We start from the raw sequence: 26,180 nt of genomic DNA on the forward strand, positions 1-26,180 counted from the left end.
AATGGACATGTGCAACACAACTCAAAGAACAACAGTTATGGAAGTTAGTAACCATTTTTTAAAATATTTTTGACCAAATGCTAGGCAGCATGGACAGCTTAATATAAGAGATACTAATTGCTACCCAGTGCCTTCTATTATAATTTCCAAAAGAAATAGGTTTTTATACCCTTGAGACTGTTTTTATAGACATAGAGTTGACTTGACACATATTTTATTTGCATACCTTGGAGATCACTTGCCACTCTCCAGACAATTACAAATGGGATTTGAGATCACAGAAATGATTAATTTACAAAGCAGTGTGGGTAGTCTGGGAGGATGTATGAGTTTGTAGCGTTGAACATTGACCAGTTGGCAAACAAAAGATAGGGCTGAGCTGTCCACAGATGGATCGTGAGGGACAGGGTTAGCAAATATGGATTCTGGAGAGAAAGAACATGGACTGAGGAAGCTGTGTGTTTCAGAAGATGATAGAATGGGTCTGATTTAGGGAGACTAGAGTCAATTTTTTATTAATAGCTAGTGGCAAGGTCAAAAGATGAGGAGAAACATAAAATAGTATAAGATATTTATGTTGAGAGTTCCTAGAGATTAAATGAGATTATAAATGGGTAGGTCAGCAGCTGCTATAATTTATCCATTCTTTATTTTCAGCAAGAAACATTATCCTCCTGTCCTGGACCCTACCGGATCACATTCAACCCTGGACTAACCAGATGTAATTCCTATTAAAGTAAATAGTAACTGCAAGCTTATTACATGGTTGAATTTTATCTATGTTTTTTAGAGGCTTTAACCCCAACATACTGACCAAAGTGTTCTTATTTTGGGTAAGTAATAAAATGTACTTACACTAGACCCTGAGACTTATGAACACTTTGGGAATGGAAATATTTGCAACTCTGAACGAAATGTTATGGCCGTTCTTTCAAAAGTTTACAGCTGAACATTGATTTATACAGCTTTGAAACTTTACTCTGCAGAAGCAAAATGCTGCTTTTAACTATCCTAATTTAAATGAAAGAAGCACAGAAACAGTTTCCTTGTGAAATCTTTTTTTAAACTTTCTCTTCATTTTTTTTTAGTAGTTTATATTTAACACAGTACTGTACTGTATTTCCTTTTTAAAAATTATTATTATTATTATTTTGGTCTCTGCTGCTGCTTGATTGAGTACTTCCGGTTCCAAATGAGGTGTGTGGTTGACCAATCAGTTTGTAACTCTGGGGTTCATAACTCTGAGGTTATACTGTACTGTGAATATGAAAATTTGACCAAGTTTGACAATTATTCTCCCACTTGTTACTAGTAAGGAAATATGAAGCCAGCAGCAGCTAAGTAGAAATGATGTGACCTTTGTTTAATTTTTCTGACCCTTCTGTGGAAGGGAAGCACCAGAGTGAAATTTACCAGAATAATGACAGTTCACTGCAGTTGCTGCTGAGGATCTGCTGTGGAGCAACAGAAGTAAATCAGTTCTGCCTTCATCTGTTCTAGGGTGGGAGGAATCAATAGAAGAATAATATTTTGTTTGCTTGTTTTTAGTTGGGGCATAGTCCTGGGTATCGGAGTGTGTGAATCTGTGCACAATAACACAAATGGAGCTAGTATGTTTCTTTTATCCAGTTTTCTATTCATATTATCACACTGCATTAATTTGAATGTTGTAATCAATCAGACTTCATATTTCTTGGAAACCATGTCTTTTCTGACATGTGTTTAAGTAAATGCAACATAATGGTAGAGAATGTATTTTTTTTTTTTTTTTGCACTGCATATAGCATTACATTTATACATGTTGCTGTTTCCATATGAAATTGGCTAAAGAAAAACATTCTCCCCTTACACTGTGTTCTCGCTGAATTTGTATTGAAACAAACAAAACATTACTAATTCTAGTTGGTATTATGCAGCTTTATTACATATAATTGATATAATATGTGCTAACATTACTTTTTCATTTTTGACTGCCAGGCAGGCTCTCAAAATAAAACTTATTGATAGCATGAGCAACTAAACCCTGTTTTTGACCTGACTTCAGCAACTAATCTTATTCCTTGTTTTTCTATCCTTATGGTACTTCCATCCCCCACAAATAATTAGTAACATTTGAATTCAATGAATAGTCAGGTTCTTGGAGGGAAGTTTGTTTTTCATCTAGTTAATTAATTTGGGTAACATGCAGAACCTAGAACTTGCCTTTACTGTTCTCTTTATTATACAAGCTTTTGTTGATTATTACAGTACTTGGGAAATACCATTAGCATCTGTACTATAGGAATAGTTCTTCACTTGGGAAAAAAGAGGGATGTTCCAACTGATCCTGCAAAAGCCAAGTACCAAATGATGCCTTTGTATGAGTTAGATTTCCTTGCACCTTTTCTCTGTAGAGGATGACTTAACTGTACAAATATTAAACCTCTCTTTCATTTCCATTATGGTAGCCATTAGGGGCCTACCGGTAATTAGTTATGTAGTCCTTTATATCTGTAGTAGGTTGTCAAGGCTGGATCCCCACTTTGAACTTTAGGGTACAAATGTAGGGGCCTGCATGAAAAACTTCTAAGCTTAACTACCAGCTTAGCTCTGGTTCGGCTGCCACCATTTCAATGGATTCCCTTCCTGGGAAGCCTTGAAAAAACCTTCACCAAATCCCTGGTGAAAACAAATCCAAACCCCTTGGATCTTAAAACAAGGAGAAATTAACCATTCCCCCTCCTTCCTCCCACCAACTCCTGGTGAATCAAGTTCCAACCCCCCTGGGATCTACAACAGGGAGAAATTAACCATCCCCCCTCCTTCCTCCCACCAACTCCTGGTAAATCAAGATCCAAAACCCTTGGATCTTAAAACAAGGAAAAATCAATCAGGTTCTTAAAAAGAAGGCTTTTAATTAAAGAAAAAGGTAAAAATCATCTCTGTAAAATCAGTATGGAAATTAACCTTACAGGGTAATCAAACTTAAAGAGCTCAGAGGACTCCCCTCTAGTCTCAGGTTCAAAGTACAGCAAACAAAGATAAACACTCTAGTAAAAGGTACATTTACAAGTTGAGAAAACAAAGGAAAACTAAGACGCCTTGCCTGGCTATTTACTTACAAGTTTGAAATAGGAGAGACTTGTTTAGAAAGATGTGGAGAACCTGGATTGATGTCTGGTCCCTCTCAGTCCCGAGAACACACTCTCAAACAAAGAACACAAACAACAGTCTCCCCCCCCCCAAGATTTGAAAGTATCTTGTCCCCTTATTGGTCCTTTAGGTCAGATGCCAGCCAGGTTACCTGAGCTTCTTAACCCTTTACAGGGAAAAGGATTTTGGAGTCTCTGGCCAGGAGGGGCTTTATGGTACTGTACACAGGACAGCTATTACCCTTCCCTTTATAGTTATGACATAGGTGAATACAAAACTCTACCAAATCAGAATGATTGCTCTTTACGAGGTGTAAATGAATAAACAAATGCAAACCAGTGGTAGGCTCCAAGTTTGTTGCGAACTACACCTCTACCCCCATATAACGCTGTCCTCGGGAGCCAAAAAAAATCTTACTGCGTTTATAGGTGAAACTGCGTTATATCGAACTTGCTTTGATCCGCCGGAGTGTGAAGCCCTGCCCCCCCCCCCCCCCCCCGAGCGCTGCTTTACCGCATTATATCCAAATTCATGTTATATCGGGTCGTGTTATATCGGGGTAGAGGTATACTTATCTTCAGTAGAAATGTAACTTGTCCACAGTAAACTTTAAAGCTCCAGTAGCTTTGATATCCTTCAGTTTACTTTCTGTACTGAGGCTGTATATCAGGGTAGACAATAGGCAGACTGGGGGGCAAATCCGGACCACCAGATGCTTTTGAATGAATGGTATAATATAATTATATGGCAACTAATCAAAGGTGTGTGGGAACCTTGCAAAAGAGACAAAGATCCTACTCTAAAGAGTTTGCAATCCAGAGTTTGAATGAATGATATATCGTGAGAGCAAACTAAAGGGGGAAATAGGATAGATTTGGACTGGGTCATATAAATTATATGATGTGGTGACACAGTGAGTTATGATTCAATTAGTAAACGAATATATTAATTTTATTCACCTCTTCTAGGCTTTGTGGCAGAAATTAGTTTAAGAAAGGATTTTGTATGAGGAAAAGATGGTTGCTTGGCAAACAGTCTTTGAATTGTACAGGAGTTAAAATTTGTCTTGGTCGGTTTCCAAAAGCTATATCCTGAAGGAAACTGGGTTACTAATACACTATAGAACCTTCAGCCTCTAGTTCAGTCTAAACTTCTAATAAAAGTAAGAAATCTTCTTTCTGTTTTTTAGCAGTTGCTTGGGGCTACTCTTTCAAAAGTTTGATTTCTGTTTTATTTTGATAAATATTGTGTTACCGTGTGCATTTGTTGAGTGCTTAGAAAAATTAGAAGTGTAAAAATATGTAGAAAATTGGCCAATAGAGCTTGATGGGGTAAGGAAAACGTGGATTATGACCTGTGGTAAATATTTGGTATTTTGGAATGGATCTCAAGATAACTTTTAAAGCCTTGATTTTACATGTATTATTCTCATTGCAGGTAAAACTAAGGATTCTACAATCTTGCACAGATGGTCTGAGTGATCAGAAGCTAATGAAAATATTGCTTATTTGGATCCTAAACTGCTGAAAGCTGACCAGATAATTAATGGAAGAGCCTTCATAGTGAATTGCTATATATTAACTTTTTTGTAATTTTTTTTATTGTAGCTAAGCTTATTGAGTCTTTATTGCTTACTAAATTATTTTCATACTTTTGTGTCAATTTTTATATCTATATATAAATATATTTTAAAATATTGCTTATTTAGTTAGGTTTTCATTTTAAAATCTATTATTGTTATTGACTCTCAAAATAGTCCCTAAATTAGATTAATCATCATTCTTATTTCCTCCCCCCAAAACTATTTTCAGAAGAGTGGTTGCACTACATTTGGAAATTCAAATACAGTAAGAGCTACAAGAATGATTGAAGGTTTGAAAACCTACCTCACAGTGAGACACTAACGAAACTCAATAGATTTAGCTCGACAGTGAGGAGTTTAAGAGGTGACTTGATTATAGTCTGTAGATACCTACACTGGGAGAAGATTTCTGATAGTAGAGAGTTCTTTAATCTAGCAAAAGCATAACAAGATCAAATGACAGGGATTGAAGCTAGACAAATTCAAACTTGAAATAAGGTGCAAATATTTTACAGAGCGTATATAACCATTGGAACAAATTATGTAGCGATTTGGGAGTGAGGGGGTGGGGGGCGATTCTCTATCACTTGAATTCTCTAAAAGGTGTGTGCTAGCTCAGCCAGGAATTTTGGATTTGATACCGGTGTCATGTAGGAAGTCAGACTAGATTCACAATACTCCCTTAAATCTTAAAATCTATGAATCACTATATGATTTAAAAAGCAACAAAGAGTCCTGTGACACCTTATAGTATAACAGATGTATTGGAGCATAAGCTTTCGTGGGTGAATACCCACTTTGTCAGACGCATGCGAAAACTTATGCTCCAATACATCTGTTAGTCTATAGGTGCCACAGGACTCTTTGTTGCTTTTTACAGATCCAGACTAACACGGCTACCCCTCTGATATGTGATTTAAGTGGACCACAAAATGGCAGATTTGGAGAGAAGAAAGGTGAGTAATAAGGGGAAAAGTGACCTCAATATCAGATAGTCTACAAAGCCATTTTGCAGGCTCTGTTTGTGCACACTGCACTGAAGAATGAGGGAATGGCTGTAGCACCAGAGACTTTTTCTCTGTATTCTAAGAATCCCCTCCTCAGAGGCAGGGCCTTTTCCAAGAAGACCTCATCCTCCCTTCAGAGTTATCCTGCTAAGGAGTTTATAAAGCATATCTCCTTTCAAATATCACTGAAAATGCTTGGAATCTATATATTCACAAAAGCCTCCTCACTAAAATCTAGGTTAATATATAACTGAAATGGTTGTTGTGGAAGAATTTTCAGGAAAGAACTGCATTAAAATATTTCCTGTTACAGAGCAGGAGGGTAAACACAAAATTCCACACACAAGAACATCTTCCTCTTTCTCTGATGATTCTTTCCAAAGGTATTTAAAAAAAAAAAAAAACTACAGTGAAATTTTCAGAAGAGGGAGTGTTAAACTCAGGTTTTATGTCATGAAGACTGATTCTAATTTATTATCATTCAAGGGATTTCTTCCTCTTTTCCTGAAGACTGATTTGTGTTCTATATACTGTAGATTGTACAATGGGGCTGATTGAGATGACCTTATAATAGTTTGTTGACACAATCTTGGACATACTCATCTTTTGCTAAATGAGATTTCTCTATGTTAAAGTCATCACAGATAATGATTCTTGTGTCCCTTGAAAACATAGTGGTCTTGGAATGGCTACTTTGGAGAACAACGGATCAGTTAATTGAGCTTCCATAAATTATATTGGGTTTCAACTACAAGTTAGAAAATTTCTCATCAGCACTCATTTATACCAACTTCCTGACATTCTGTCACAGCTATCATCTTAAAAACCACCAACAACAACAACCCCCAGCCCCCCGCCACACACACACACACACACACACACTCTCTCTCTCTCTCTCTCTCTTAGATATAGAGCTGGACTGCTTAAGAACTTGTGACAAAAGTAGAAAATTCCTTTTGAAAGGATGGCTTAAATCAGCAGCCATTGGCATGAGGGCCATATCTTATATCATATAGTTACTGTCATTCTCAAAATGAAGCTAGAAAAGGAGACTATAAAACAATTGAAATCTCTTAAATCTGCTTGTTCTCCTTCATATGAAGCAACTCTCACGAAGTTTGCAAAGTGTTTTGAGATTCTTGTATAGAGTATGCTAGGTAAGTGCCAACATATAATTATAATTATAATGATTGTTGCTTTCTTTGCCTCCGAGTATCTCTATTATGTAAAGCCAGGCCCAGTGAATGTGTAGTTTAGAGCTCTAAATACTGATCAAGCTCTTAAGGAAATTCCTGGAAAAAGCGTGGAAAGATTGTTCTTTTTGTGATTCCTTCAGAGATTCAAGTTACATTTGAAAATTCCAAACTATCACCGGCTGACAATCTATAGGCCATTTTCTGCTACAGACTCCAGGAAATAGTTCTCTAACTATTCCAGCTACAGGTCTTTCTTGGCTGTTTGGGGAAAATAGTCAATAATAATGCTTAACCAACTATACAGCATATTCTAACTTCAAAGTGCTTTACAAATATTAATCTTCACAACTCAACTTTAAAGTAAATTGTTCTATTTCTTTTTTACAGATGAAAGTACTAAGGCAGAAGGATTATGGTGTACATATTAAAAAGTGCATATACAAAAGTATGCTTGCATTTCTGTATGTGTTAAACCTACCTCTTGGGGGAATTCTGCACCACTGTGCAATGCAGGATTTGCACAAAATTAATGTTCTGCACAGAGTTTCATTTTTTCCCCAGAGAATTGGTGCTGAAGAGCTGCTGGTTGCTGCTAGGATGTGGGCGGGCTGCAGTTCCCAGGTTTGCTGGTCCTGCTCAGTGACATGGTGCAGCTGGGATCCCGTGGGGAGAGGCAAGAGCAAGGCACCGCTGCTTTCTGGGAAGAGAGAGACTGAGAGTAAGGGGAGCGTCTGCAGAGGTGGGGGCGTGACTCGAGTTGTTCCAGGGGCAGCTGAACCTTTAAATTATGCGCCCCTCCCCCCAACAGCAGATATGGGTCGTCTCTGCCTGGCAAGACAGTAATGAAGCTGTACAGAGCAAAGCCTGCGGCTGGGCTTTGGGGGGGAGAGGCGAAGCAAGCCCCGTGGCTAGGCTGTCAGGAGAGGGGATGTGGGTGTCTGGCCCTGCAGCTGGGCTCTGGGGGGGAAGGGGGTGTGGGTGATTGGGCTGGAGGGGTCCACGCAGCCCCCTCCAGCACCCCCCCAATGCCCCCTCCCAGTACACACACACCCCTCCAGCATCCCCAAATACCGTCTCCTAGTACTAGATTGCTAAAAACTTGTGAATATTTCATTGTTGCATAATTTTTTACATGGTTCCATTTTATGCAGACTGGAGGCAGCATGCTTGTGATCCTGAGAGGCCTTACTGGAAGTGCCTCCTGGGAAAGGGTTCACTGTCATATAACAGTGTGACCCAGAGCACCCCAGTATTCACACCCTACATGATATTGTTATAATCTTTGAATCAAATATGCCTTGTGAGATATCACTTGAAAACTAATAACTCATTGATCATTAATATTCTTGTTAATGTATGTATGTGTTGTGTATTAAGAGTTATGGCTATACGTTGAAATTATAAGTAAAATGTGCTTAAACTAAAACTTATAACTAAAATGTGCTTGAAGGCATGTCATGGGGAGTTTGTGAACAAGTCTTTCCTAAACAAAGGAATGTGGGCTTACCTCAATTTACATATACGTAGAAAACAGGACCATCAAGACAGCACGGAGAGGAGATTTCAGGAAAAGGAACAATTTGCCTTTTAGCAAACATAAGCGGAGGGGTGGGAAACAGCATGGAGCTTACTTTACCATGAGAATCCATGTCACCTTCCTTACAGCTTGTATAAACTTTACTTTGAGGTTTAACCCTCATAAGAATGAATTTCAAAGGTTCATGAGAGTATAAAAAAAATACTCAGAAAACTCCAAGTTATCTCTTCCACCTAAGAAGACAAAAGGTACAGCACTTCTGGGCATCTGAAAGAGAACCTCACCAAGGTGGGGGTCAGCCACCATCTTGCTGGAAGACTGTGGATGAGAAAAAACATCTTGAACAAAGCCTGTACCTTAGTAAATTAAGGTTTAGACTTTAGGCGTGTTTTTCACTTTTATTTGCTTGTAATCATTTCTAACTTCATCTCTCATACCTGAACTCACTTAAAAGCCTGTCTTCTTTTGTTAATAAACAAAGCCAGTTCAAATAAATTTGAATTAAAGTGAATGTTAACTCCAGTTAATGTGGCAAGCTGGTGGGGTTTGTCCCTTTAAAGGAGAAAACGGATCTTATTACTCCTCTGAATGTTATAGGAGTGGGCTGGACACTACAGAGCACAGAGGTTTGGTAAGGTCGGGACTGGGGGCGTGTTGGGGTCATTTGCTTATGTTAACAGGTCTGGTAAAGATAAAAGTACGTCTCTGATAACTGCTGGCAGGTTTTTGGATTCAAAGTGGTTGAATCAGAACAGGGAGCCACAAGTAGCAGAAGCATCTTGGAGAACTCAAGGTTATAAAACAAGCAGTAACACAACCTCTCAGTGGTCTGAATGTCACATTCTGAGTTGCAAAACAGCAGCTTCTGTCAGGCCTGACAAACTCACTACACCTAATATGTTGCTCTTATGGTATGTATCTGTAAATAATATTGTGTAAGGTATCAGTTGAAAGCTTATATCATACCGGTCATCATAATCATTGTGCGATGTATGTATGGGTAACAATTAAAAAGTTGTATGTGTATACTGAGAATATGTTTTAACTAAACATACCAGGCAGGTTGATAGACAAGGTTTTTCTTAGGCAAAGGAATGTTGGTTTACCTGTCTGTCTATGTTTCTGGGGTAAATTGAGCATGATAAAAGCCAACACAAAGCAAGCTTTGTTTGCATGCTAAGTCAACAGGAAAAGCCATTAAAGGTTTTCTGGATTATAAGAAGAAGGGGACAGAACTTCTGGGTTATCCATAACTGAGTTAACAAAGTAGTAAGAGCCTTCCTTATACATGATTGGTGGATCCCCAGCCATGTGGGCTAGTGACTTTGAGCTGTGGCTTTAGGTGAAAAACCACCTTAGACAAGACTGTAGCTGGTTAAGTTAAGTTATAGTCACTAGAAAGCAAGTTATACTTTCATTTTATTTGTAACAATTTGCTGTTTCTGTTCTCTTTGGTTAGTATTGCTTAAATCTTTATTCACTTTTAATAAACTTATTCTTGGTTTTACTATAAATTCATCTCAGTTCTGTAATATTAAAGTAAAGTGTGAATCCTCAGCTAAGCTAATAGGCTGGTGTGTGTACTGTCTCTTTGGAGACAGCAGATTTGGTAATTTCTGAGAGTGTCCACTGATGGGGGCTGAATACTGCAGTGGAAGGCTCTTTCACAAGGTACAGGAACTGGGGTGCACCAAGTGTTACTTGTAAGGCAAAGTAAGGGCTGTTAATGTCCCAAAGAGTTTGTCTGACAGGCTAACCGACTAGGGTGACAGGGAATTATTAGTTTAGTACCAGCAAAACTCTCTTTTGATAAGGCAGAGAACTAACAAGGTCACAGTTCTGGATGCCCTGAGAAAACGTCATATTGGTCTAGTAGTTATGGCAGATATGAGGTCAATTTTCTCTTCCTGACTCTGCAAGTCACTTGCTGCTATGACCATTACAAATCACTTAACCTCTCCATGCCTAAATTCTTCAATATGAAAATAGGAATAATATACTTAATATTCTTTTTATAATGCTTTGAGATCCTTGGATGAATGTTTCTATGTAAGTGCAGGGTAGTAGTAATAGTAATTATGTCTGTACAGTCATCCACTTGGAAATATATTTTTGTGGCTTTGCTACTTCCACGTCCTATCTTTAAGGGGAGTACTGGTGTGAACATCATCTTCAGCCTATACCCTAGGAGATTGTTCGTGATTTGAAGAACATATTTAAAGCTCTCTCATAATGGAGAAAATATTACATATAAATAACATTTCAATTTTTATATATAAAATTAATATTTCACTCAAACATGAATCACTTGATGTAATTGGCCTTGTTATTTACAGTTGAAAGTACATCATTCTGTATTGTAATTTAGTGGCCGTTTTTGTGAACAGAACTTCTATATATGACATCACTGGCATTTAACTGGCTACTAATAAAAACATAAACATTGCTATTTGTAAGCCTATATTACAGGTTTCTGTACATTATATTTCATCATATAGCCTATCACAACTTTTTATAGTTCAGTACATTGCAAAAACATTGTATTGCATTACCTTAAAAAAACCAGTGTGTTAGCAGTACTTTCGGAATGCTGTAACATAATACATTTTAAGATTGCTAGGATAAGGAAAAAAATTAAGCAGAGGACCTGAAAGTAGGGTTTAAATAATTTATCAGATACCTACCAGCTAAAGGACTCTAGGTAGAGGTTGACGATTAAAATGAGGATGAAATGGAGATTCGTACGGTAAGATCCAGGGACAATGCCCTTATGAAAAGCGCAAAATGGGGAGGACACTGGTATTTCTACCATATCCTGTTTCCGGTTGTGGATTCTTTCATATCTGCCTCTCGCTATTAAGTATCTTACAAATGTGAAGCTTTTTGTTTCTCGCCTTCCCCACCCTTCAGAGCCTTCTGGGAAAAGAGTTAGTGTGCTACTCTACCTGTGCCTTAGGCCTGGTCTACGGGAATAGCGTAGCTGAAGTCGACGTATCTTATTTCAACTTACCTCCCATCCTCACGGTGCAGGATCAACGGCCGCGGCTCCCCCGTTGACTCCGCTACCGCCGCTCGCCCTGGTGGAGTTCCGAAGTCGATGGGAGTGCGTTCGAGGATCGATATATCGCCTCTAGATATATCTGCTTATTGGGTTCTTCTCCTCACTGAATAACTCAAGTACTTGCCTCTGCTGCTGCTCATACCTTTGCCAAGCTGTGGTTACATGATTTTTTTTTTTTAAATATGTTGCTGCTTGGTAAAGCTGTGAATTATAGCAGGAGCACTTGACCTGTCTGACTGCAGTCTGCAAGTTAACACAGTATATCAGTTTACACTTGGTTCACTGCAACCAAGCCTAGATTTTTTTATTTTTTTTTTTTTTTGCATATAAAACTGATATTGTAGGTCCCCTGTCTCATCAGGCCAAGTGGATGAATGAAGTTTTTCAAGCCTAAAATAAATTTCCTGTTGTTTAGCTATTTTGGTTTTTAAATTTATCATCATTTAAATAGTTTTTTTTTAAATACTGTGACCTGTGGCAACTTGGATTGATGCAGTCAAACATGAAGGGCTGGAGTAAAGATTTTGAAGCAGAGTCCTTTCCTATGGAATAAAATCAAAGACAGAAAGTGAAGTTGTAGCCGTATACTCTGGGTCTTTAGTACTAATTATAAATATGACTAATATATCTGTCATAGTTTCCATGTTTAAGTTGCTCATTTTGGTAAACTGCTTTAGCTACACTTCGAGAATAAGGTAAATAAGTACTTGTAGCTTCGTATTTATTGTTACATGGCTAAAGTGTGTAGAATCTCTGCTGTACAGCAGTCTGTTGTCAATCAGTTATATTTAAATATTTATTCTTGTTCAGACTCATCTTTCCTAAGCCATCATTGCTCCTTTGCAGGGTACTTACTGATTTTCAGAATAACTCCTGGAGCACATATAGCAATGTGCAGTAATTGGGAATAAGTAATTTAAAAAAGCAATATAAAATCCCAGTTCTTTTGTGTTCTACTCTTCACAAGTGGTAATATAGAAAAGGTATATTAAGTCAAATCTTTTGGGATTTATGTTCAATGGATAGTTTATTTGATGTTTGAATAAATGTTTGCCTCTGTGTGCCTTTGTTGATTATGATTTTCTTGCATATTATGAAAGCTTTTCTATAACTGCTGTTTTGCATTTTGTTTTAGGTAGGCACAAGATTCATTTGTTAGCAGATCAGTATCTCTGTGTTGTTGCTTTTTTCATTTTGCATTTAAAAAGAAATAGTAGTGATCATCTAGGGAGATGTCTCTCTTGCTTACCTTTCGGGCTTCCAGTCTGTTAATATTAAATAACTTAAATGTTGGCATGTTTTCTCTAAAATTGCTTTTTCGTGTGCAATTCTCTTCCCCTCCCCTCCCCATTTTTGAGGAGGAAAATCAGTTTTTTCATATAATTGTTTAAGGTTCAAATGAAAATATAAGAAATCTCTTTTAATCCCTCTGATTTTTCAAATAAAGAATTACTATAAACAGAAAAAAGTTAATATTTTTCAATACAGGTGTGATAAATCCACATTTTTGATATTTCCTGAAACACTAAATACCAAGCTTATATCTTGTTAGAAAACAGAATATTTAATTAATTTATTGAGAGGCTTCCCCTCCCCCACACTCTTCACTGTTATATCTGAGTATGATACAGAGGCCCACTGGGGCCAACTGCCAAAAGGATCACTGTTCTTCACAAGCAACTGCTGTCTCAGACCTGACAAACTCACTACATCTAATACACCACTTTCATAGTATTTTTCTGTAAATGTAGCATGTGAGGTCTTTACTGAAAGCTTGTGATCTATCAATACTCATAATCAGTGTGATATGAATGTATGGGAAATATGTAAGGAATAATGTAAGTATATTGAAAATTATGCTCTGATGATCTTGAAAGTGAGTCACCAGGGAATAATATGTGTTGGTGATGGCCCATTCAAGCAGAAGGCTATCACCCTTCCCTGGCTAGCTGATCAAGTAATGTATTACTCAGTTGTCTTTGCTCCAACTCATAAAAGCCAATGGAAAACCATCAAAGACAAACTATAAACTTTGAAACCACTTGGAAGTGAAAAGGAACAATGTGACAGTGAAGGGATTGCCCTATCTATGAATGAAGACAAAATATGGGTTGAGTATATCACAGGCTGGAGAAAGACACTCTGGGTCCATTGAGGAGTTACTGTGCTGAGTGTGACACTTCTTGAAAGACTGGAACCAAGCTCCTTGGTGAGAGCAAGTGTTGAACTTTGGGGTGAGAATCTACTTTATTAAATAGTAAAGGTAACTATTAATAAATGTAGGCCCTCATTTGCATTTTATTGTTTTGTTTGTAATAATTTATTTCCATTACTCATATTTATTTCTATTTGAATCTCCATCTTGCTTCCCTTGTCAATTTATATAATACATTGTAGTGAAAAGGTCTGTCAACATCTGAATTGATAGACCTTTTATTAGTGGATAAAAAAATCACTCTTCGCTCCAGGAAATTTATGTGATCCAATTAGTTTTTTGTTGACCATACACTGTGTATCTGAAAGAAGTCTAGATGATCCTCCTCCCCACCATTCCATTTGGGATACATCAGTTATCAGAATCATGGTGGGACTCAAACTATGAAAAGGAATCTGTTGACATACATTGTGCAGGTTAAACCACCACTAGAGGAATTGTAGAATTGATTGAGCGATCTGAACTTTTTTTCCAAAAAGTGAATACGTGGTCTGTACACCAATTTGATCCAAGACTAAAGAGGTCTCATCCTGAGCCTGTTGAAGGGGGTTACATAAGCCCAAGAGGCCGTCTGACCTAGCAATTTTAGGAAACTTATTTTCAAATTTAAAGGATGAACATTCAGGTTGGAAATTAATTTGGTAAATGTTGACAAACTGTTCTTCAGGATCAAAGGCTTTTGCTGCTTTGGGGTCCAGAACCTCACCAGTGAATTCAATAGTCTGGGTCGGAGCAAGATTTACTTTATTTAAATTAATAATTAGTCCTAAATCTTTTCTCTGGGTTGGGACTATCTGAACTGAGTTTGTGACTTGAGCTGCTGAAGTTCCCCTTATTAACCAGTCATCTAGATAAGGATTACATTTATTCCCTGATGATGAAGATGGGCAACAAAAACTGATACACACTTTGTGAAGACTCAAGGTGCCATCAAGCATCTGAACAGGAGAACCAGTAATGTTTGCCTAGCACTGCAAAACAGAGAATCTGTACATGAAAGTATGCATCTTGCAAGTTCAGGGTACTGAACCCGTCCAAATGATCTAGAGAGAGGTATGACAGAAGTGAGTGTTATGAAAAATCTAATGTAACAAATGTACACATTTAGTTGCCTTAGGTTGAGAATCTGTCTCCAATCTTTTTTTGGAATCAGTATATGTGGAGAACAAAATACCCCCTTCACAAAGTGCAGAGGAACTACCTGTATCATACTCCATTGTAAGATTGAGTCTACCGCCTTTTCATGACAACCTTGTAAGAGTGGTCCCTGAAAAGGGATGGAAAAGAAGGGTGGTGCAGAGGAATGGACTGGAGTTGTATGATGTAACCATCTTGAATGTCTTGAAGACCCCATTGGTCTGTAGTTATTCCAGACCAAGCCTTTTTGAAGGAGAGTCAGAAACCAAAATGGGAAGGGGGGGGGCGACAATATAGATCTATCTAGACTGGTTCTGCAGCCTCAACTGTAGCTTTAAAATGATTTCTTTTGAGAGTGACCAAATTAAGACAAGATATTATAGGAATGTAATAGATTTTCTATTCTGGAATCTTTGTCTAATGTGTTTAAAGGAAGATCTCTGGTGGAAGAAGTAGCCAGCAGTGGAGGGTTGAAGTTTCTGTTTATTAGAAATCTGGGGTTGAGACACTGAGCCAGAAAGGGTTAAACAATTTGCAGGCTAAATGACCCAAATTCAACCTTTAAAGACGTAGTAGGAAAGTACGTAAATTAGGGCTATTCTTTATAAATAGCTGATGAAGCCCATGTTCGATAGACTGGAGCTTTGAAATGTACATTTGTATTGTTAAAGAATTGGAAGAAGACCGTGATTGTATTGGTCTGTGTTTACCTATATATTGTTAGAGGCTAAAAATATAACCAGATGGTTCCTGTCCATCTGTTACTATATTCTATAGATTCAGAGATCTAAAGGGGATATTAACATTAAAATGGAACTTGGGTGTAATAATATAATTGTGTATATTTCTCTTTGAAGTTTGTAGTAAACTATCAACTGCTTAATGAATAATTACCTTATGCTGATGAATACAATTAGTTACCTGTGCATACATAGGAAATAGGAGGTTTTACTTCAAAGCCACTATTCTTCACCCAAGGAATACTTGTTTTCAAGAGGCTATCGATAGCTTGCTAGAGATCTATAAAAGAACTCTAGGACCCTGATCCTGTATTTCAGATCTGCTTAAGCTTCATCAGGGGAAGTTCGAATTGCAAGACTGAGATCTCCAGCTCCAGTCTGGAGCACCCTGATATTGGACATTATTTTGCCTATTTTGTATTATAACCTGATGAAATGATTCTGGAAAGAACTTTTTGTGACTCTAAAGCTAACCATTTCTCCCATGAAACTGACCTGTGAACTTTATTCACCTCTGTATGTACAATGATCTTTTAACCAGTTCTGTCTCTCTCTTCTTTTTTAATAAATCTTAGTTTAGTTAATAAGAATTGGCTGTAAGCGTGTATTTGGGTAAGACCTGAAATGTTAATTGACCTGGTGGGTAATTGTGTCCAGTCCTTTGGGATTGGTACAACTTTATATATGATGAACCAGATTTTTAGTAATCCTCATCATATTTGCCTTGGCTGTCTGGGTGAGAGCCTAAGGCTGGATTGTTTGAAGGGAGCTGTGTTTTTGGCTTCTGGGTAACCAGTAAGGTATTATAGAAGCTGTTTGGTTTCTGGATTGGTGAATCTAATTAGTAGAAATAATCAACTGTTTTGGGGATCATCTCCTCTGTTATTTGCAGTTTGCCCTGATTGAGCAATTTCAGTGTGACTTCCCCCTAGAACCTCAGTCACATGGGGTCTATATTGTTGTTCTTAAAATATGGCCTGTAAAGACCCAAATATATTAACATAGCTCTTGACTCCTTTATTAATGTAATGTATCATCCATCTTGTAGCTAAACAGATCCTGACTCTCAAAGGGGTATATCCTATAGTGTAGCCTGAACCTCTTTAGGTAGACCTGAGGTTGAAACTCAAGAATCTCACCTCATAATAATACCCAGTGCCATTGTTCATCCTCCTGTCTCTGCTGGAACAAATGTAGTTTGTAATGAGCTTTTAGCAATACAATCCTTCAGACCATAAGGAAGTAAACTCTCTTCTCTCATTTCAGAAGGATCATTACTTGATAGCTGGGAATTCTGACTTGAAGAGAGCCAGAGGAGTAAATCTTCCCATACAATTTTTTAAATTATTATTATTCCTTTTCTTTTGGTGCAGATCTGGAATTCTGTTTTGATTTCTCATTAACAGGAATAATTATTATTGATGAAGGATTCTGGTAAGTATAAAAATATTTGAACTCTTCTAGAAAAGAACTTGATCCTTCCAATCTGCTCATTTGGAAGTTGGCAATACAGAAAATGGTGTTGCCCATGGAAAAAAACTGGCAGCCAGCTTTCCCCCACCCCCCAGTGCCTCCTGCCTGCTGGTGGCCCTGCTGATCAACTCCTCCCCCTCCCTCTCAGCGCCTCTTGCCTACTGTGATCAGATGTTTTACAGCATGCAGGAGGTGCTGGGGGAGGGGTTGGAGTGGGGATAGGGCACTCGGGAGGGTGCAGAACTGGGTGGGAAGAAGCAGGGCAGCATGGGCAGGAAGAGGCAGGCTGGGATCTGGGGGAAAGGGTGGAGTGGGGGCGGGGCCTGGGACTGAGCGGGGATTGAGTACCCTCAAGAAAAGGAAGAAACTGGCACCTGTGCTCTGGCACCAGGATCCTCCTGCTTAGAATCCACCATCAGGCCCAAGGACTCCACCAAACCGAGGTATGAGGCAGGCAAGGGTAAACACCCTCACAAGAAGGGGAATAAATCCTATAATAGGAGGGCTATTTCTCTCTTCCTTTCAGCACTGACTGACTTTTTGTCCCCGAATGAGTGAGTCTGAAGCTCATGGAGAGAAGTGGGTGGGAACTACCAGCACTCCAACATGGTCCACTGAAGGGGCAGGACCAGCCCTGGCTGGCACCACACAGACAAAACAGACTGTTCAACCGGCAGCGGTATTGGACCAGCAGAAGATGACTGCATTGAAGATGGCACTGGTGGAGCCAACCAAGCCCAAGATGCATGCCAAAGTTCTTCCTGTGAGAACTCAGTATGCTCTTCTCAAGAATCTAGCAATTTACACAGACCTTTGATCCTCTTGGACTCATTACTGCTCAGCGCTGTTCTGACACCATTGACATGACACTCACTGGTTCTGAGCTCCAGCCATGGGATGGAGGCTCCAACACTGTCAACATGTTATTCACCAGTTCCTATCCCCAGTTGGACAGTGACAGGGCACACAGTACCTCATTGGCTCTGCCAGAAGAGTCGGACAACCCCTATTCTTCATTTGAATAAGAGCAGCTCCAACGGTTTCCCTGATGGTTCAGCGAAGAGCTGTCAACCCTGACAGGGCTTTCAGAGCCACTTGGATGCCTCTGTGCCCCCATGAACTGCATTGTTGGTCAAGAAAGCTATGGGGTACCCCCAATGGGGACCCCATCCCTACTCTTATGATCCTGCTTGCGAGCCTTATTGGCACCCATGGGATCCATACTTTCAGGGGCAACAGTTTGAGATACTAGACGTTCTAACAGTGATCACTTTCCAGAGAGTGAAATCTCCCAGGAGCACTTGGTCGAAGAAGAACAGCCAGTAATAGAAGAACAGCCGGTACCACCGGATCTGTCTCAGTGCTCATGAGATGGGCTTCATAGTTACTGTTCTTGGGGCTCCACAAGGAGGTTCAGGCAATGGTCAAGGACTTCCCTTTGAGGGTAACAACCTTTTGAGCAAAAAGACTAAGAAGCTAAGTCGCTTCACTCCCTCAAGTACTTTTGCGCTACCTTCGTTCTTTGGGGGTATATACCTTGAATCCCCATAGGAAAGATTCCAGGCTACCTTCTCGTATGCCTGGCACCTTAGTTTTTCTTTCATAAAAAGGAGTATGAGGCTTCCAGGAAGTGACAAAAGGTCTGGAGTGGCAGACACACACCTCACCATCTCCCTTCCCTTTCCAGTTCCATCTGCTTACTAAGAAGGCATTTTGATGGAACGCCCAAGAGCATTTCAATGAGATGCTCCATACCACCTGTTACTCCCACCCACATTGGTTGCTGCCTGGCCCGTTTCCTTCCGATGTGGCAGCTCACCACTTTGGACGAAGGATCATAGACATCATATTGACTGGCTACATCGGGGTAGTCAACCTGAGCCTGAGAAGGAGCCAGAATTTACCAATGTACATTGCCAAAGAGCCACAGTAATACATCAACAGCTCCCCCCACCCCGCTCCCAGCATCTCCCTCCCACCGGCAGCCCCGCCGATCTGCGCCTTCCCTTCCCACCCCACACCTCCTGATCAGCTGTTTGTGACGTGCAGGAGGCTCTGGGGGCAGGAGGGGGAAGAGCAAGGCCATGGCAGGCTCAGGGGGGGGGGGGGGGAAAGGGTGGAATGGGGGCAGGGCCTGTGGCAGAGCCAGAGGTTGAGCAGTGAGAACCCCCTGGCACATTGGAAAGTTGGCACCTGTTACTCCAGTCCCAGAGTCGGTGCCTATACAAGGAGCCACATATTAACTTCTGAAGAGCCACATGTGGCTCCTGAGCCACAGGTTGGCCACCCCTGGGCTACATGTTAGACTTTCTGTTGGCCCCTCCAACTCCCATGCCCTGTCCCTCTTCAGGGACCGCTGTCATGAGAGGATTCTGAAACAAGAGGTGGACTCCCTACTCTAGCTAGGAACTATAGAGCCTTTATGCTCTCTACACAGGGGGAAGGGATTTTACTCCAAATACTTCCTCATCCCTAATAAGAAGGGATACAGAGACACCCCGGACCTCAGACCACTAAACATCTTTATACGTTACTCAAGACCACCCTAGCCTCAGTAATTTCCTTCCTCAGTGAAGGTGACTGGTTTGTGGACCTCAATTTGAAGAATGCTTATTTTCATTTAGATATTCACCAACCTCATAGGAGATTTCCGTTCTTCACAGTGGGCCCAGTGCACTTTCAATACAGACTGCTCTTCTTCAGCCTCTTGATGGCCCTCAGGGTTTTACAAAGGTACTGTCAATAGTCACTGCATAACTACAGACAAGGCAGCCCAATTTTTCCCTACCTGGACAACTGGCTGCACACAGGATGACTATATTAGGAAGTACAAGCTTCAGTCAGCTCTTCACTCAACCTCTTTCATGTTTGTGACTTCAGGTAAATTCAGAAAAATCTACTTTACACCCCCCACCAATTATAGAATTTACTAGAGTGAATCTGAACTTGATCTGAGCTTACTTACCTCAAGAGAGATTTCTCATGATGAGTGACTTCATTGCCTAGCTTTGACTCAAACCTCAGATGACAGTCCAGTCCTGCTTAGACGTATGGCTTCATACACTTATGTACCCTATTCACAAGGCTACACATAGAGTACCTTCAAATCTGGCTGTGGATGGTCTATGCTCCAAGCAGGACTCCCTAGATAAACAAGTTTCACTTTCCCACAATGTCCTGATGTTGCTCACCTGGTGGGAAACCAGAGTCTGTGTCAGGGTTCCCTTCATTCCCACTCCTCCTACAAAGACTCTCATTACAGATACTTCCTTACTGTATGGGGAATGCATGTAGACAGCCAGGCAGCTCGGGATTCCAGGACTCACAGGAATACAAGCTACATATTAGTCTTCTCAAGCTGCATGCAGTACGTGAAGTGTGCAAGACATTCCTACTGCTTATTTGGTCCACTTTCTATTATATAAACAAATGGGGGTGCCAGAACTATGCCACTCTTCAGCGAGGTGATCCAGCTCTGGAATGGTGCATCTAGCATCAAATTACCCTCTCGGCAGTATGTATTCCAGGGTAATGAACTCCCTGGTGGACAGCCTCAGCAGGCATTTCCACTAGGAACATGTGTGGGAGCTCCACCCTTTGGTAGTGCAATACATCTTCTGTCGATGGGGCATCCCAGCCTCTTTGCAACCTAGTAAAGAAAGAAGTGTTTTTGAGTGACCCACAGCTTTAACTCCAGAGGGGATCCTTACTGATGCAGTGGTTGGACATGCTGATGTGTGCCTTCCCTCCCATCTCCCTGTTACCTTATGTCCTCAGGAGAATCAAACTGGACAGGGCAACAGTGATTCTGATAGCTCCCTGGTGACTGACACAATTCTGGTTCACCACAATCCTGCAGTTGTCCTCTCACCCATGCATTTATCTTCAACTGTTCCCAGGCCTGTTGTGTCAGAATGAAGGCAGGACCAGCCACCCCAACCTGGCTTCCTTCCATCTGGTGGTGTGGTTTGTGGATGGACAGCGAACTTTGAGAAATCATGCTCAGAGGATGTCCAAACCATCCTTAACAACAGCAGGAAACCCTCTGCAAAGAAGTGCTATCTGCTGTCAAGTGTCAACTCCGGTGTTAGCAGCACCTCCAGTGGAGTTGGCTGTCCCGTTTGTCCTGGAATATTTTCTCTCCTCGATGTTGGGCTTTTCTATCAGTTCTGTACAAGTATATTTGGCAGCTATCAATGCCTTTCCTTCCCTGGTAAAGAATTGTTCATTGTTCACCTATCCTGCCACTGTGAAGTTCCCAAAAAGCATTATAAGGATATTCCCTCTGGTATCTACTCCTACCTGGGACCTGAACCTTGTCCTTATGAACCCATCATTTGAACTGTTGGCCTGCTCCCTCTTACACCTATGTATAAAGGTTGCCTTCCCTCTACCAGAGCCCTTTCCTGCTGTGGGGGAAAGGTCCAGCAGTGGAGACCTGGCAGAGACTTTCCCCCTGCTGCAGCTTTTGCTAGCAGTCTTCCTTTGCTAGCACTTTAGCAGCACTCGAATTCACTGCTAATGGTGAGTACAGTACTACAGGTTTCCAGTATTGACATTCCCAAACATTCAAAAATCATGAATGAAAACCCTCAAAACTATGAGATTGGCTTAAAAACCATGATATTTTAAAAAATAATCATTTTTTTGCTTTTTATTTGCCCTCTTGTTTGGGGGCTTTAGGGTTACACTTTGGTTCATGTTTTGAAGCATGAAGGCTAGAAACTACTGTTTTAATGAAAATTGAGATGCTCATTCTTGAGGAGCTGAAGCTTAAAGAAAAAATGCCAAATACCTCAATAATTGTTAACACCTGTCTCATAGGGGCTTGAGCAGAGATGTGTCCTTAGTCGCACACCCTTACTTATTTTCTTACAGCCGCAAAGCACTGCTATGGAGGTGTTGGAGGGAGAGGTGTTTGCTAAATCTGTAGTAAGGTTTAGTATCTTCTACTTTGAAACAGTTTCCCCTGTCAAGCTTGATAAGTGTCATGCTGGCTCCTACACTGTGAAGGCATAATACCTGGGCCTGCTCAGGCAATGCTCTCCTTTTCTGACCCCTCCAAACCTCAATATTGTTAGGCTCATGGAGTTATAATAAAGAACTTTATGCCTTAAAGGAGAAAGAAGAAACCCCATAATGGTGAGTGCTGTGAACATACAACTACTTTCCTCCCTAGCTACAATATATAGTATATAAGTAATTGTCTAATAGTTCAGTGGGTAATAACACTTCAAAAGGATTAATATATTGATTATGTTAGACCAGGGTGGGCAAAGTACGGCCATGGGCCGGATCCGGCCCACCAGCCATTTTAATCTGGCCTTCAAGCTCCAGCCAGGGAGTGGGGTTGGGGGCCTGCTCCACACGGCTCCCGGAAGCAGCTGCATGGCCCCACTCCAGTGCTCCAGTCAGGGCGCAGAGTCAGGGGCCGCTCCATGCGGCTTCTGGAAGCTGCCGCATGGCACCCCTCTGGCTCCTACACACTCCAATATCCCCCTCCGGCGCTCCAATGGGAGGTGCAGGGGCGGTGCCTGTGGATGGGGCAGCCTGCAGAGCCATGTGGCCGCGCCTCCATGAAGGAGCTGGAGATAGGACTTTTTGCTGCTTCCGGGAGCTGCTTGAGGTAAGCGCCACCCGGAGCCTGCCCCCAGAGCCACGCCCCATGCCCCAACCCCCTGCCTCAGCCGAGATCTAACTCCTGCCCTCCAAACACCTTGATCCCAGCCTGGAGCACCCTTCTGCACCCCTCATCCGCAGCCCCACCCCAGAGCCCACATCCCTAGCTAGAGCCTGCATCCCTTCCCGCACCTCAACCCCCTGCCCTGATCCCCCTCCTGCCCTCCGAACCCCTTGGTCCCAGCCCAGAACACCCTCCTACACCCTAAACTCCTCATCACCAGCCCCACCCCAGAGCCCGCACCCCAGCTGGAGCCCTCACCCCCCACCCCTCCCCCGCCCCCACCCCAAGGCCCTTTCCCACCCCCTGAACTCCTCATTTCTGGCCCCACCGCAGAGCCCGCACCCCCAATCAGAGCCCTCACCCCTTTCTGCACCCCAGCCCCAATTTTGTGAGCATTCTTGGCCCAGCACACAATTTCTATTCCCAGATGTGGCCCTCAGGCCAAAAAGTTTGCCCACCCCTGTGTTAGACAAACACTTTTTGGTGAAAAACTTTGTATCTATAGATCTCTTCCATACTTGTGCTTAATTATTGAATTATTAAAACTACTTCTTTGCATTTTCTGGTAAATATCTGCAGCAAAGTTATAGACTCATAGAATCATAAACATGTAGGGCTGGAAGGGGACTCAAGGAGTCCTCAATCCAGCCCCCTGCACAGGAGCAGGAAGAAGTAAACCTAGACCATCCCTGACAGGGATGTTTTTAAAAACTTCCAATGGTGGGGATTCCACAACCTCCCTTGGAAGCCTATTCCAGAATTTAAATACCCCTTATAGTTAGAAAGTTTTACCTAATATTTAACATAAATCTCCCTTGCTGCAAATTAAATCCATTACATCTTAGTTCTGCTTTGATATCTCCAGAATCAGCCACTTTGTTTTATAAAGCAGTGTTTTGGCTGCTGAAAGATTTGGCAGCCTGGTTGTTTTCTGCTTCCACCATTTGTACAGTGCTATCTTAAACAAGTGCAGCACTTTTGTTGATGCAATGGCATCTCTGTATCTAATGTTGCTGAGGAAACTCTGGGCTGGAGATCTCATTATTGAGTTTTCCTAGTAATTCCAGAGATTTGCATGGTCTAGGAGAGTGCTCAAATGGGGCCTCAAAAGCTATTTTTTTTTTTTTTTTGTGCAGGTTTTTATTTTGCCAAGGTTTTCATTCTTTAGCATAATTTGTTCTGTTTGTTTTAAATGGGGAGCAAAAAAGAGTGGATGCTTTGGATCCAAACAATTTAACAATAGAGATAAAGTGAGGACTGTTTATGTGTGGATTGAGGACACAAGACAGTTATAGTATTATAGAAATTTCAGATGGAAAAGACATTAGGTCATCCAGTCCATCTTGCAAATTCAGAACTGTTCCTTGCAATACATTTTCTAATGTTTTGTTCTATCTAGTTTTAAATATCCAAGCAATGGAGATTACACTTCTTCCCCTGGGAGGCTTATATATTACTTCATTTATCTTATTGTCAAGGACTTTTCCATGATACTAAACCTAAATTTTCTTTTTCTTAATGTTCATCTTATTACCCCATGTTATTCATCCTTCCACTCTGCTGAACAATTCGCTTTTATTCCTTGGTTAGTAAATATGTTTGTCTATCTTTTAATCTAATCTAGTGGTTCTCAAACTGTGGGTCAGGACCCCAAAGTGGGTCGCGACCCCATTTTAATGGGATCGCTAGGGTTAGTGTTAGACTTGCTGGGGCCCGGGGCTGAAGCCAAAGCCCAAGTCTCACTGCTCCTTGGATTTGGTTTTTCCTGCCCTCTGCCCGGGGCGGCGAGGCTTAGGCCTCAGTGTTGGACCCCCACTTGGGGCAGTGGGTCTTGGACTGCCTCAGGCTTCAGTCCCCTGTCCTGGGGTCAGTTCGTAATTTTTGTTCTCAGAAGGGGGTCGTGATGCAATGAAATTTTAGAACCCCTGAAAAACTATCTACTATTGCAATATCTTTGCCACCTCTCATTCATCACCGTAGCCAAATTACATTTTTCAGTTCTATAAATTGTTACTAACTCTACAAGTTCCTGTTTCCAGCTCTCTGATCATTTTCATTGCTCTTCCCTGAGCTCCATAGTGTAACCTTATTACCATTCATTGTAGATGAACTGGGAAGAACGGCATTCAGTGCTTTGTATGTCATGGTTTTATTACTTTGATTGGGAGTTCCATGCTAATTTCAAAGTGCACAACAGTGGTAGAACAATCAAAATGCAGGATTATTCATGGTTTAATTCCTCAAAAGGCATGAGAAAGTTTACATGTTTAGCTGTATCTCATTGTAAGGGACACAGCAAGGTGTGCAGTTAACCCCTCAGTAAAAAAAGACAATAGGAGCCCAGAGATGTGCTTGTCAGGACCTGTACACGGGCAGTCTGACCTAATGATCGAACCCCAGAATATCATCATGATCATGATCTGGAGCTATGCCAAGGGTCACAGTCAGAGTTAGAAGCAAACCAGGGGTCAAAATCGGAGTCAATAAATGGGATCAGGATGAGGGAACAGGAACAAGGAGCAAGAAACAAGGCGAAGTAACAAGAACAAGAAGTAGGAACCAGGCAAGGAGGCAGGAACTTGGTTTAAGGGGGTCTAGTCAGCAGCAGGCCTAATGACTAGTTGCTCAGACAAGGGGTATGACAGGGGAACTAGGACAGGGGTTCTCAAACTTCATTGCATCGCGACCCCTTTCTGAGAACAAAACTTACAAAATGACCCCAGGATGGGGGACCGAAGCCTGAGCCAGCCCAAGACCCACCGCCCCAGGTGGGAGTCCAAAGCTGAAGCCCGAGCATCGCCACCCCAAGCTAAACCCCAGGGGTAGTGTGACTTGGACTTGGCTTCATCCCTGACAACCCCATTAAACCCAGTTTGCGGTCCCAACGCACAGTTTGAGAACCCCTGAGTTAGGAAGTGATCTGTCAGCAACTGACTACTAGTCAGCTGATCCTACTTAGTCAGCAGCTGTAGCCTCTGTTTCTGGGGTATCACCCGCAGTTTCCACATCTGTCCTTCCAACATAGTGATGCAAAGACAAAGGCTCCTTCTTGGAAACCACCTGGGCCTGGGTTTGAGACCCATGGTGCTCGACACTATCCTCCTCTGAGGGCAGTCCCCAGGCGCCTTGGGGCCAGGTTTTTCAGGCAGATCCTTGTGGAAGCCCAGTAGTTTTTCAGGGGCATGAACATGATGAGCTGGCTCCCAAGAACATTCTTCTGGCCCATAATTTCCCCAATAAATCAAATAATACAATGCTCTTCTGAGTATTTGGAAATCCACGATGTTCTGAGTTACATACTCCTCATGGTCCTGTACTTGAACTAGGGGTGGGGGTGATGGATGCTGGCCAAGAAGTGGATCATTGACAAAATGCCTTCAGGAGGGATACCTACCGTAAGGATCTTCCAGGATCAAG

The 26,180-nt window shown here is 41.3% G+C and overlaps 1 long non-coding RNA gene across 1 annotated transcript in view; it reads left to right on the forward strand.

Annotated features, from left to right (window-relative positions):
• Nucleotides 1-4,789, forward strand: part of LOC117873596 — a 43,845-nt gene extending 39,056 nt beyond the window's left edge. The window contains exons 3-4 of the long non-coding RNA XR_004644771.1: nucleotides 658-736; nucleotides 4,570-4,789. This is a non-coding gene — a long non-coding RNA (uncharacterized LOC117873596). The remainder of the gene's footprint in view (nucleotides 1-657; nucleotides 737-4,569) is intronic.
• The last annotated feature ends 21,391 nt before the right edge of the window (nucleotides 4,790-26,180 follow it).

This window comes from Trachemys scripta, chromosome 2, assembly GCF_013100865.1.
Source record: "Trachemys scripta elegans isolate TJP31775 chromosome 2, CAS_Tse_1.0, whole genome shotgun sequence".
In the NCBI taxonomy this organism is placed as follows: Eukaryota; Metazoa; Chordata; order Testudines; family Emydidae; genus Trachemys; species Trachemys scripta.